This window comes from Passer domesticus, chromosome Z (assembly GCF_036417665.1).
Source record: "Passer domesticus isolate bPasDom1 chromosome Z, bPasDom1.hap1, whole genome shotgun sequence".
Classification (NCBI taxonomy): domain Eukaryota; kingdom Metazoa; phylum Chordata; class Aves; order Passeriformes; family Passeridae; genus Passer; species Passer domesticus.
Genome location: NC_087512.1, coordinates 3,440,978 through 3,453,800, shown reverse-complemented (window position 1 = coordinate 3,453,800; position 12,823 = coordinate 3,440,978). Strand labels below are relative to the sequence as shown.

General features: G+C 42.3%; 1 protein-coding gene across 12 annotated transcripts in view; it reads left to right on the top strand.

Moving 5' to 3' along the window:
- SETBP1 (SET binding protein 1) overlaps positions 1–12,823 on the top strand; it is a 265,843-nt gene that overhangs the window by 102,120 nt on the left and 150,900 nt on the right. The window contains exon 3 of one of the 12 annotated variants that reach the window (XM_064405212.1): positions 2,099–2,245. The exons of the other annotated variants lie outside the window; for them this stretch is intronic. The gene's annotated coding sequence lies outside the window, so the exon portion shown is untranslated. The remainder of the gene's footprint in view (positions 1–2,098; positions 2,246–12,823) is intronic. 12 annotated transcript variants of the gene reach the window in all.

The following is a 12,823-nucleotide window of genomic DNA, read 5'->3' as shown; positions in this document are numbered from 1 at the left end:
AGAAATGACTCAACACTCATCTGCTTAGCTATGACTGTTTCACACCACAGGGACCATAAGCCAGGGGTGTTTCCAGGAGGATGTGGCACCTCAGAGGGTTGTCCCACAATCCCTTGTCTCCCTTCCTCACCAGTGAGGTGAAGAATAACCTTAGGAAAGGACTTTTGTCAGTTTAACATGGCAGCCACACACAGGTTAAAGAGGAGATTTTCCATACCTGGTGCTGTTTTCACTCAATTCCCAGCACTGTGTTCTTTATCTCCAGTGGAAGTGGCTGAGCAGAAATTCTTCATGCTGTTTTGTGTTTGGACTTGTGTGTCTGGGAAATGGCAGTGGCACTTCCCAGACTTGTAGGATAACACTTAGGGCACCTTTTAGAGATGATCCAAGCTCAGCTGAGCAAAGTAATAGGATCAGCTTCCTGTGCAGACAGAGAGAGAAAGCCCTGCTTCTCCAAGAATCCCTATCCCAGGCAAGGTTGTCCTAATGCTGCCATTTAATTTGCTTTAATCCAGTGGAGGGGGGGAATGGGTCTTAATTAATTGCCTTCTACTCCAGGCTCAAGAGGAAAACCTGCTTTGGAACAATTTAATGCAATCAAAATCTGCAGGTTGTGAGGCTGCTGGCAGAGTTCCCTGTTTGTGAGTAAATGAGTGCACATTTCCAGCTCTCAGGGATGGGTGAAGCTTTTCTGAAAGAAACTTGCTGGAGGTGTGGACTCTTGGTGAACATGAAGGACTGGAAAGTAGAGTGGCATTGTTCTCTTCCCTGCTTGTCCCAAGGGAGCATGACTGCACTGTGGCCTTGAATCTTTTCCACAGCTCTTGGATGCTAAATCAAATTTGAAGGAACCAGAGGATGGTGGAGAAAATTTGTTTGGAAGAGGGTGGTTGGAGAGGAACAGAGAGAGGCCCACGTCATCTCCCTTCTCTCTCTCCCTCTCGCTCTCTGAGAACTAGAATAATTTTTCTTTTCCTGCTCCCTCTTCAGCAGTGACAAAAGCAGTAATTCCTGCCTACTTAACCCAATTTCTGGAGTCCCACATGTATTACATAGTTATTAATACTTTTCTGGTATGCTGATGTTGAGCTTTGTACGGTTGCATATTGTGGAGTTTCCAGGAGGGGTTCTAGGCCACTGAGACTGGCAGCAGACTTGGGAAATGCCCTTTCATTTCAATGTGGTGGTGATTACTTTCCTTTTTTGCTATTACATTACTTGTTCCAATGACCTGCTCTGGGAAGAGCTTATTTATCTAAGGATCAATTTTATATTCTTGTTCTCAGGGCTGTAAAAAATGTCTTTCTCTAAATTGCTGGGAGACTTTCTATCTTTTCCACAGCATGTTGTTTTGTAGGGCCTACAGAAATACACTCTTTCAAATGCTTAAATTAATCTCATAGTGGAGGAAAAAAGTGAAAGATTGTTCATGAGGAGTTTGATTTATCAACCAGTTATTTCACAACTTTTGTCTATGTTCTGCTTTGCCTATTTGAGTTTAGTTGAAGAGTGAATAAGGAGTGGGTATTGAATGAGGAAATGAAGATTTTGAATAAATATGGAAGAAAATACATGTTTTCATTTGTGTGCATGTCATCCTGCTGGACACCAGGATAGATATTTATGGATATCTGAGTCTGTTTCCTCTCTGCATTAGTAACTGAGGACTTTGAGCAAAAAATATCTGGCTTTAAGTTAATGAAAAGCAGTATGTGCTAAAGAACTGGAATAACATCTCCGCCAAGCACACAGGTTTGTGGAGTGATCAAAAGTTAAACAAGTTTAAAAGGGTGAAAAAAGAAAACCAGCATGAGAGAAGTGAAGGAAAAACAAGAAGGAAAGGTGTAAAAGCCAGCAAGAAAGACAGCTTTAGCCCAAGGGATGTGCCACAGAGGTCTTGGCCCTTAAGGGTCACTAGGGAGCTGGTGAAAAAGTGTTGGTGTGATGGGGAGAGCAGAGATCAAGGAGAGGGCCAGGGAGGAGCCAACAGGGATGGGAAAGAGAAACCCTGTGGTCAGAAGTAGGTCAAACTGTGTGCAGCCATGTCTGCATGAAGTGTTGGATGGATTTACCTGAGGAGAATAATTTTCCAGTACAGGAAGGGCATGGACCTTCTGGAGCAAGCCCAGAGGAGGCCACCAGGATGATCACAGGGATGAAGCAGCTCTGCTATGAGGAAAAGCTGAGAGGATTGGGATTGCTCAGCCTGGAAAAGAGAAGGCTTTGACCAAATTGTGGCCTTCAGGTACCTGAAGGGAGCCTACAAGAGAGATGGAGAGAGACTGTTTACAAGGGCCTGGAGTGACAAGTAAAGGGTGAATGGCTCCACACCGACAGAGGATAGGTTTAGACTGGATGTTGGGAAGGCATTCTTGGCTGTGAGGGTGCTGAGGCCCTGGCACAGGGTGCCCATGTGCCTGCCCCATCCCTGGGGGTGTTTAAATTCAGGTTGCATTGGGCTCAGAGCAACCTGGTGTCCTGAAGGGTGTCTCTGCTCACAGCAGGGGGTGGAATGATTTTTAGTGTTTCTTTCTACCCAGGCCACTCTTTGGTTTTCCCTTTCCTGAATAAATAGCAGAAGCAGTTGGTAGGGAGAGAGTGACAGGGAGGTGGCAGTGACTCTGTATTTGGGTAAAATTAATACCTCCCACTATAATGGGATTCCATAAATTTTGGAGACTACCTTGTTTTCTTATTGATAAAGACCAGCAGTTTTACATTCCTAATGATTTTGATTAGCAAACTTTCTCATAAGTTCTTTATTTCTCTGAATACTTTTTTTTAATTTTTAAAAAAACAAGCAGTAATATCTCTATTGTTTGAAAAAGAACCTTTTGAATTTTGGCAGGGACAAAAGCCCTGCAGCTGAAGATATGCCTTTCCCTGCTCCCATGAACCTCCCCTCTGTTCTGGCTGAGTTATGAGCTGTGTAAGATCAACATTCCCCATTTCTGCCTTGTATTTCTCAGGAACATTTTGGCAGCGGGTCAGAATCATAACTGAACAGGAATCTTCTGCAGACCTGGGCCCAGAGAGCTGCCAAAGCAAAAATAGCAACGAGAGAAATCCCTCGGGGCTCGTGGGGCAGGTGGAGTTGGTTCATCACCCCCTGCAATTTCCCACTAGCAGAGGCTGTGGCAAACCTTGCCAACCCAAGCAGTGTGTGCCTCTGGGGATCCTCAATGAAGGGAGGGATGGCTCTGCTTTTGGACAGAGCAATACCCACTGTCTTCAGGCTGCTGAGTCAAACAGAAAAAGAGTTAGGAAGTGTTGTCTTCACCCCCGTGGGCGCAGCCATGGTGTTGGCTGTGGCACATACATGTTAATCCCATGGTGACCTGTGCTCCCTGTCATGTGTGAAGGAGCGCTTTGCTCACCCTGCTGGAGAGGCACTCACTCAAGCAGAAAATAAGTTCACACAAATGGCTGTGAAAGTTGTGAAATTCCTGGTTTTTGACACTTTCAGGGTAAACACGTTTCCTACTGCAGTGGCCAGTGTAGTAAACAGGGAGAAATTGTGTGCATCTATACACACGTGTGTGCACATGTCGGATGACGGACATCTGGATGGCCATGCAAGCACCACCATATGGGATGTGTTCATGTTTAGGCTTAGAAAAATAGGGGGAAAAAAATTGTTTTGCAGCAGTATGATGCAGAGCAGAAGCGGAATCCCAGCTTTTTTTTTTTTTTTTTTTTTTTTTTTTTTTTTTTTTTTTTTTGAGGGAAACCTAATAAAAATGCGCATTTGCAGACAGACACAGACGAAAACTCCACATTTCCACAGACACGCACGAGGTGCCGGTGTCGCTTGTCAAGCCGAGGCGGCTGCACGCATCTGCATCTGCCGCCGTGCAACACAAAAAGTTTTATTTCCTTTTGAATAGCAAGGGGCTTTCCCCGCCTGCCCGCCCCTTCCCCGGAGCTGTGCTCCTGACAATGCCCGGCTGCGTCGCTTGCTGGAGCGCCTGTCATTAAGCAATGCGCTGATTATTCTGGCAGCTCTGCTGCTCGGGTCCCCATGGACGAAGTCAGACATGGAGAGAATTGAATTTCGCCAAGGATGGGGCTAAAGGTCGTTCCATGCAGTGGACAGCTGTGTCTAGTCAAATCGAAACTATTGCTCCAAGTGTTACCAACAGAATAGCTGATAGCTCTGTTGTCAGTTCATTTACACTTGCATCCTGTTACAAATTAAACTGAAATTGTGGTGTGCTGAAGGAGCAGAAAGTCGGTTTTCTGCCAAGTGACAATTCCTTATATCACCAATTTCCAAGTGCTGCCACTATAGATCATTGCTAAGGGTTTTTGTGATTTCCAGAGATGAAGATTTAGGATTCTGATTTTCTGCCATGGGCAAAATTCCCATTAGCACCTGCTCTCATCTTCTAATCCCATAGGTTGAAAAGGAAATGCAAAGCTGTGGTAACTGGCCTCTTTTCTCAGCTCTGCTCACAAAGAATACCATAAAATACAGAATTGTTTCATGACTTTTCCCATTTTCCAAGCTTTCTTTTTCTTTTTATTTTCCTTTTCTTTCTTTTTCTTTCTTTTTTCTTCTTATTTTTCTTCTTTTTTGATCTTCTTGTTATTCCTCTGTTTTCTTTCCTTTTCTTTTCACTTGTCCTTTTCCTCTTTTTCTCTTCTTTCCCTTTTCTTTTTGCCCTTTTTTCCCTACAATTAGGATGTTTGAATTCAGATACAATGCAAACTATGAAATACTGTAATTCTGCTACAAACTCTGCACTGAGGCAGGGTGTATCAGTGAGAACATCTTAAGAACACTGTTTATATGCCAATATTCATTTCAGCCCAGCCCAACATCTTCCCCTGAAACACTCCTAAATCTCTCCATCACCAAGACAGAAAAATGCCTTCTGGGCAGAAACACAGCCTCTCCCAGGATCCTCAATGGGTCCTAGCAACCGAGCTGAAAGCCTGGGACTTGACCACATTTGGAATAAACTTGCCCAAAAACATCAATGCTAATTAGCTCGTGTTATGAATGGATTAAGTGAGACACCAGCTGCAATGGGGCATTTTGATTTGGGTTGTGGCTGGGTAATTAGATTCACATAAGCTGGCTGGGGAGCTGTCAGTCAGCAAGCAGCAGCTCTCTGAGCTGTGTTAGGAAGAAGAGCTTTTCTGTGTCCCATCATCTGTTTTGCTGTGAGCCTTTGGGTGATGTACCAGTAACCAAGCACGGCGCTGAGCATGAACTGAAACCCTCCCCTGAGCCACAGCCACGCAGCTCAGTGACTTCAGAACTCACTCCTCCTGCAGCAACACTATTTTATTTATACTGCAAAATACTCCTCGGATGGTGGCTGCTAATGTGAATGCCGTCCTTCCCTTTGATTTGTGCCTGCTTTCCCCCTGATTTCCAAATTGTCATTGGTGCTTGGAACAGTTTGGGGGGAAACGTGTTTTATATTGTCATGAAATGACCTAGAACAATTGCAACTATAGAAAAGTATGCAAACTGAATTTATAGATGAATTAATGCATGCAAATCACAGAGTGATAGAACGGCCTGGGTTGGACCTTCCACTAGCCCAGGTTGCTCCAAGCCCCATCCAACCTGGCCTTGGACACTTCCAGGGATCCAGGGGCAGCCACAGCTGCTCTGGGCACTCTGTGCCAGGGCCTCACCACTCCCACAATAAAGATTTTTCTTTTATTTTTTTTTTTTTTCAATATCTAATTTTAACCTACTCTCTTTCTGGTGGTGTGAGCATCTGTGCTGTTCTGAGTCTCTTTCTGGTTTTGTGATCTGTGGTGTAGCTGGGTTAGTGGTTCTGGGGTCCCTTTCCAAGTGATGAAGAGAAATAGGTAACTCCAGGGAGGTACACCTATTTCAGACATCATCTGTGTTTAAAGGAGAGGATCCACAAGAGGAATCCCCAATGATTTGTTTAGATGAAGTTGTTTGGTTTATTTTTAATGGCTCAAAAAGGAGGAAAATCCTTCTTTTCCTCCCAGATCTGGAGCTTTCATATAATATCCAGACAGCAACTTTCTTAAATGTGAAAAAAGGCAGGGAGTAAAAAGGTGGGCTTGATGCTTCTGGCATAGAGACTTTATCAGCTCCATAAATAAAGGACATATGCATGTGAAGCCTGACTGCATCTCAGATTGCAATACCAATGTTTTAAAAGCCTGCTGACAGAGCATCTGCTTATTTCATTACTCCTCCAATGTCTTTGCAGGTAAGTCATGCATTATACAGTATCATCTCCAGCAATGCATGAACAGGGGGGACAGAATGGAAAAATTCTGGATGGTCCATCACTTTCCCTTACCTTCCAGGAGAGTGGAACATAAGAAATCATGTACTCAGCTAATAGGCAGAATTAACAAAATAAGATCCTGTTTTTAGTGCACTAAGATTTGAAGTTTTTAAAAAGAAAAGACTCTATCATGGTACTTTTTCTGAGTTGTCTGCTTGCACAGCAGAACAAAGATCATTTTCAGTAAACTCCTGCTCATAAAACATACTGAGGGGATCAGTATTAGTCAGGTGAAAAAGGAAGTGTCATGCTTGACTGGAAAACATACAGTGGTGAGTTTCAAGAGCTTATGGTGAGATTTGACACTGCTACACAATTCTGAGGAGCACAGGTCCAGATTCAGCCTGGCCCTGACTGTAACCCAATCTGTCCTGTGTTATCACCAGTAGTGTGTCAAAGGGTTAGTGGTCCCACCCTATTAAACCTTCCCTTTAGAAACAAAATTTGGTCCAGAGATTGTAAAATGTGACTAATAGGCAAAAAAGAAAAAATATCTCCCCAGATAGGTTTTCCAGTCTGCAAATTCATGCTAACCTTGTGCAGTGTCCCACTGCTCCACATCCCAAATGCTTCCTCTGGCTGTTGTTGACTAAAAATATTGGATCTTAATGCTTTTTTTTTTTTTTTAGTATTTTTTTAGTAAGAGGTGATTTTCTCAGCCATGAATACCCACTTGACTGCATGGCACTGCCTTGGCTCAGTTGAGTCCATAATCCACCACTCCCAAGCCTTTCCTTTCAAATCTGCCTCCCTCCCTGGCCATGTGCTTTTGAGCCAATGTCCACAGGAGTCTGCTGTGTTTATTTGGGTACCTGCTGAGGTGTTTACAGGAAAAGACCCAATCCAAAAGCAGTTTTGTCACTGAGGAAGAGGCCTAAAAAGAAGATCCATAATGCCATATAATGCTGTGGTGATACATTATGGGTCAATAATATATATTGACCAATCTACATACATCTTCACATCTGTTGGTGTTTGGTTGTTTTCTGGGTTTTTTTTTTGTTTGTTTGTTTGTTTTTGTTTTGGGGGGTTTTTTTGGTGGGTTTTTTTGTTTTTGTTTTGGTTTGGTTTTGGTTTTTTTTTGGTTTTTGGGGTTTTTTTGGGTTTTTTGGGGTTTTTTTGGTCAGAGACAGCAAAGAGGTTTGAGACACCAGGATACTTATGTAAAATGGGTTTCTGGGCCTCTGTCCATTTGATACACACAAAACTTATTTAGAAAATGCTCCTGCATCCTGCAGAGAAAGGGATGAAGATGACAAAGAGAGTCATGGAAGCATCTTTCACTTCTGGACTACAGGAGAATATAGGCAGCAAAATAGTTTTAGCTTTATAGGCTTCCCTAATAAGCATCCATCACTGAGGAAATACCATAAGATATTTTCCACAAGTATTCATTAGCTGTTGGGTTTTTATAAGCTTGGTTAGACTTTGTACACTTTCTCCCACCATTCTGTCATGTTTGCTCTTGACAAATATTCCAGCAAACATGTTTGCATGCAGCACTGTTTGTGGAGGCTGTAAATACTGGAGAATATTCCTGAATAGTGCCTTTAATATTCCCACAGAAAACCTGCTTCCAGAGATTGTAATGTCCCTCTGTTCAGGAGACAAACACCGCCGTGTCATGCAGACATTTAACAGCCCGTGAACTGGGAAAAGATCAAGAAGAGTTTTTAGAAAAGAATTTCAAACACGTTTTCTTAGGCAAACAGCAATCTGCCAGTAGTTCACAAATCAACACACTGAATATGTCAAATGCCTGTCTGTTCCCATTCCTGGGATTTAAGGTCATGAACAAATTTTGAAAGCAAACCCAAATATTTTATTTGCTATTCTCCTCAGTTTCAATCTGTGGAAGAAAATAGATGTTTAAGAAAAAAAAACTAAATTTTTTTTTCCCGTTAAAATAGCTTCCATAACATAGTTTCTTATTGACTGATCTCTAAATAAGAGACTCTTGCTCTTGACTCCTGTTTAGATGAATTACTTCTAAGGCTTTTCTTTTTGTGACAGCGATGAATTGGTCAATGTTTGTATTAAGCTTTTCTAAGTGCACTATTAAACGGGAAAAACTTCAAAAATAAATAGGCCAGCTGACTCAATGATAAATTGAAAAGAGGGGAAGGTGTGTATTTTAGACAGAAGAATCATCATGGAAATTGTCCAATTGCCATGCATTTGGAGAAGGGCCATGTGGAAAATGCTTCAAATAGGTACCAGACATTAGCTGCTGTTCAATAAATGAGACTGTGCTTTGCAAAAAAAAAAACAAAAAAAAAAACAAAAAACCCAAGAATCTCATCTCACCAGCTCCTATCTTGTCCTAAGGCTTTCCTAGGATCTAAATATTCCTGATAGTGTTGAAAGTAAAACCTTCAGGCGTTCTGTAAAAATCCTTTAAGTTCCTCTTGTCAGCATGACTGGAAAGCAAGCTTGGATATTTTATCTTACCCTTAAATGAGAAAAATATATGGGCAATGAAAAATGAAAAGGAAAGGGGAAGAATCCTCCTGGAGTTTTGAATTGCTTTGGGTTGTTAATAAGACCCAAAGTGTTGTTATTAAAAACTGAGTGAGGACAAATAAAATCCCAAGTTATTCCTCTGTTTACACATCAGAGGATCATAAGTGTGAATGGCTGTTTCAGGAGAGGACAGATGGCATTTTCATGGTGTTCCTCTAAATGGGTCTTAAGTTCTCTTTGTGGGTGGAAGTCCAACCCTCTGTTTTTTCAGTCTGACAGACATCAGGGCAAGCTGGCAGTTCCAGGATAAGCTCCTGCAGTTGCCAGGCACATCCCCACATCCATGGAAAACCCTGTGATATTTAGCTGAAGGTGAGGCTAAGGGCCTGCAGTGGTTTCCCAGCTCTGGCTCCAACCCTCAGTAAACCTGCACTTCTCTGAGCTGTGCAAATGAGATAGCAGTATCTGTCTCACAGGGGGTGTTAAGAAGCTTAATTCATTAGTGTTTACAAAGTGTTTCTAGATCCTCAGATGTAAGGCTCTATAAACAGGCAAAGTATTACTAATTGCCAGCTTATACTGAATTGAAAATAAAGATGGTTTGAGGAAAGAGGTGCTGAATTTTCTGGTAAGCTGAATCGGTCTAGTGGCTGTAGGTTAAACAGTTTAAAGTTTAATTTTACATCAATATCATCTGATAAATCTCCATTTGTTTATATTGGTGTAATATTTGACCTTCTGTTTACTTTGGGAAAAATAAGAGTCTGAAAGGAGGGCCTCCTATGGTAAAGAATAAATCAAAGGCTTAATTCAAGTAATCACTTCTGAACATGTATCATGAAGTTGCATGCTTTAAATGGAAGGAGTCTTGCTTTACAGAATGTGGCTTCAATTGTGATGTTCAATTTAAACCAAAATATGTCAGAAAAACTACCTTGCACCTCTTTGTGGCCAAGGAGAACACCGTGGTTCCAAAGTTTAGAGCATTTCAAAGCATATGGGTGGATTTCTTTTTGTTTGTATGTTTTAGTTTCAAGGGGGCTTTTTGTCCTCTTCATACAGGCCTGGCAGGAAAAACAGACCATTTCATTTAGCTATTCCCACTTTCTGAATTTCCTGCAATGCTACAGAAATATCATGCTTGGGTTCCTACTTAACTTTTTGTTGGCATTTTGGAAGGTATCAGGAATAGGAGTAAGTTGGCTAACTTCTGCTGTTTGTACTTATAAGTTGTGTTATTTATATGCATTTTTCTGCAAAGCCTGATTTTTTAGAACCATTCCTTCTAAAAGATTCCTTCAAAAATGATTCACTGTAATGGAAAGAAACTTACTTAGCGCTCTTTCACTCCTTAAGAAACACTACATTTTATGTTTTTCTGCCTCAAACCACACTTTTAAAAAAGTAGTGGATAACCATTTCCCACTTGGCCTCCAAAGGGTGAAATCCTCATCTGGTATAAATTGGCATAGCTCTATTCAAATCAGAGCAGCAACATTAATTCATTCCAGCTGAGGCTCCAGCCCTTAAAATGCCAGCAAGAAGAGTGAGTTTTGCACAGGATGGATTTTTGAGCTGGGTGGAAGGTTTTTCTGTGTAACTTAGCTATGTGCCTAGGCTCAGGGCTGTGGGAAACTGTGTGTTTGACATCTGCAGCATACGCAGCAAATGCTTTGGCAGTTTGAGTTAATGCCTTTTGAATTCACAGGTTGTTTACTTTCAGCTTGAATGTGGATTTGCTTTCAGCCTCAGTGGGAAATCTAACACAAAAAGTAATAGGACAAGCCATCTGTCCAAAAAGCTATGAGAATTCCTGGTTTTGAACCAATAACAGAGATCAGGGACAAGTTCACCCTATGTGTAATCTCTGCCAAATTATTGGCATGCTCCTTGGATTTCCGACCTGGGACCCGATCCCTCTGGTGCAGTGTGAGCACACATAGACTTAGGGGAGGAAACCTGCACAATGAGCATGGCCAACACGCCTTTCCAATGGTGGCTCCTACAGACAAGCATTTTTCCAGCCCTCTCTTCCTCTGCTCTGATTTACAACCCGTTTTGGCAGATAAGCTGTGCACCTGTGAGGCGGCCCCTGCTCCTCGGGGAGCAGTAAACAGCACGAGTCAATGGGAACCCCCAACTCCTGCCAACATTCCCTGCAAGTAAATACCAATCCATGTGTTAGTCACAGGCCAGAGAATGGTGTAACAACTGGGTTGATTGGGTCACTTTTTCTGAAAAGCTTGGGGGCAAATTTCAGCACTCTTTCAAGGGTCCAGATTTTTTTACTTTAAAGCCAAAAAGCCATGCCTCTGTCCCGCTGTGTAAACTAAGAAGCTGCACAAGGGCCAAGCTTTGGAAAAAAAAAAATCAGCATCCTGCAGCATTCAGCAGGACACAGTGGACAGATTTTACTGAGAGCACAGCATGTGCTCTCCACAGGTAATGGAACTGCTCCCCATTCTCAAATGGTGACCTGGGCCTCGTGCACCTGTCTTGATCACCCACAAGAAGTGCCATCACCTTCAGTGAGAAAACAGTTAGCCTGTATGTACTGTGTCTAGAAGACTGTGTCCTTGTTTTGGAGGACCCTGTGGTTTAAAATCTTGGTTACAGCTTTTCCTCTGATTTTGTCCATTGTTTCTGCTGACCTGGATTAAGTTATCCTTGTTTGGACCAGCTAGAAACAAGAGTCTTGGTCTCCAAACCACTTGGGTGAGCTGAAGGTCTTTGCTTGAGTATTTAATAAATAATAGGGAAGGCAGAGAAAAAGGCAACAAGAAATCATTTGGAAAGAGCATCATCTGGTCTTTAACAACAAAACCTTCACTGCATTGTGAAGTGAATCTATAGGCTTTAAACCTTCATGAGGTGACTGGCTCAGGAGAACAGGATATCTGCCAGCATCCTTAGAAGCACACTAGCCTGATTTTGACCTGCCCTACACACAGAGCAGCATTAACTCAGATACCCTGGTGTAAATCCAGCCAGAGGTCAAACCCAGCCCTGCAGCAGCCCTGTTTGTCCAGAGGACTTCATCAAAACAGCACCATTCAGCATTCATTCCAACAGCACCAGGCTAATTTACCTCAGCCACACCTGGATTTCTGAAAACCGGAGGGCACTGGATCATGTTCACACTGTTTTCTTTCACTCTTCTCTGTCAAATCAGGGCTACTGCAGATTGAGTGGGGAAATAAGAGTCTCTTCAAAGTTCTTTTTTATTTGGTTTATTGATTCAATAGTATTTCATGGCTAATAACCACCCTTGACTAACAGGCTCATTTGAACCGGGAATGCTGTGGCCTCTTATGTAATTTAGTGGCAGAACAGCCAGTTTACAGATAAGTAGTCTGCTTAAGGTGGGAGAACTCAAGGCTTGTAGTCTTTTCTTAGGAAAACAAGCTTCTTTTTCTGCTGATTTTTTGGGATCCTTCGCTGAAAGTTTTCCATAGAATCACAGAAGCTTTTTTTTCTTTATTTCCCATGTACTTGTGCAGTCACGAGAACAAGAATGGCTTGCAATTAAAGTAGCACAGTTCAGCCTTCTCAAATTAAAAACTGTTTTATTAGCTTTTTTTCTTGGAACCAGAGGCAGATGAGCCAAAACACTGCATAAAATAAGAAGAAAGCAAGCTGGTTTTGTTGCGTTTTTGGCACAGACAATGGCTTTCAGAGATACTGGAAGTCATGCAAGAAGAGTGTGTTCTTAAGAGACTTCTAGCCCTGCTCTGAAAACTGAGGGCTTTAGATAAGAGCCTGCATGTGGGGATCTTTATCCAAAACAAACCACCCAAACTTTTGCAGTCACTAGTACTGATTTCCTCCTCTGCATCTCTCTGTGCTGTTGCTCACACACAAGTTCTTCAAGGCATCCTAAAAGCTTTTCTTTGCCCGTAACAATTTAATTGCCTCTTGGCTAAGATTTTCTCCTCTATGAAGAGAAAGAACATGATTAAAGTGCCCTGTGCTGCCCAAAGAATTTCCTCTCCTCAGCCTCAAACACCAGGACTGTTTTCCTCCCCCTTCTGCTTTGCCACATCTCTGCGTTTTGCACGATTGTTTCCTAT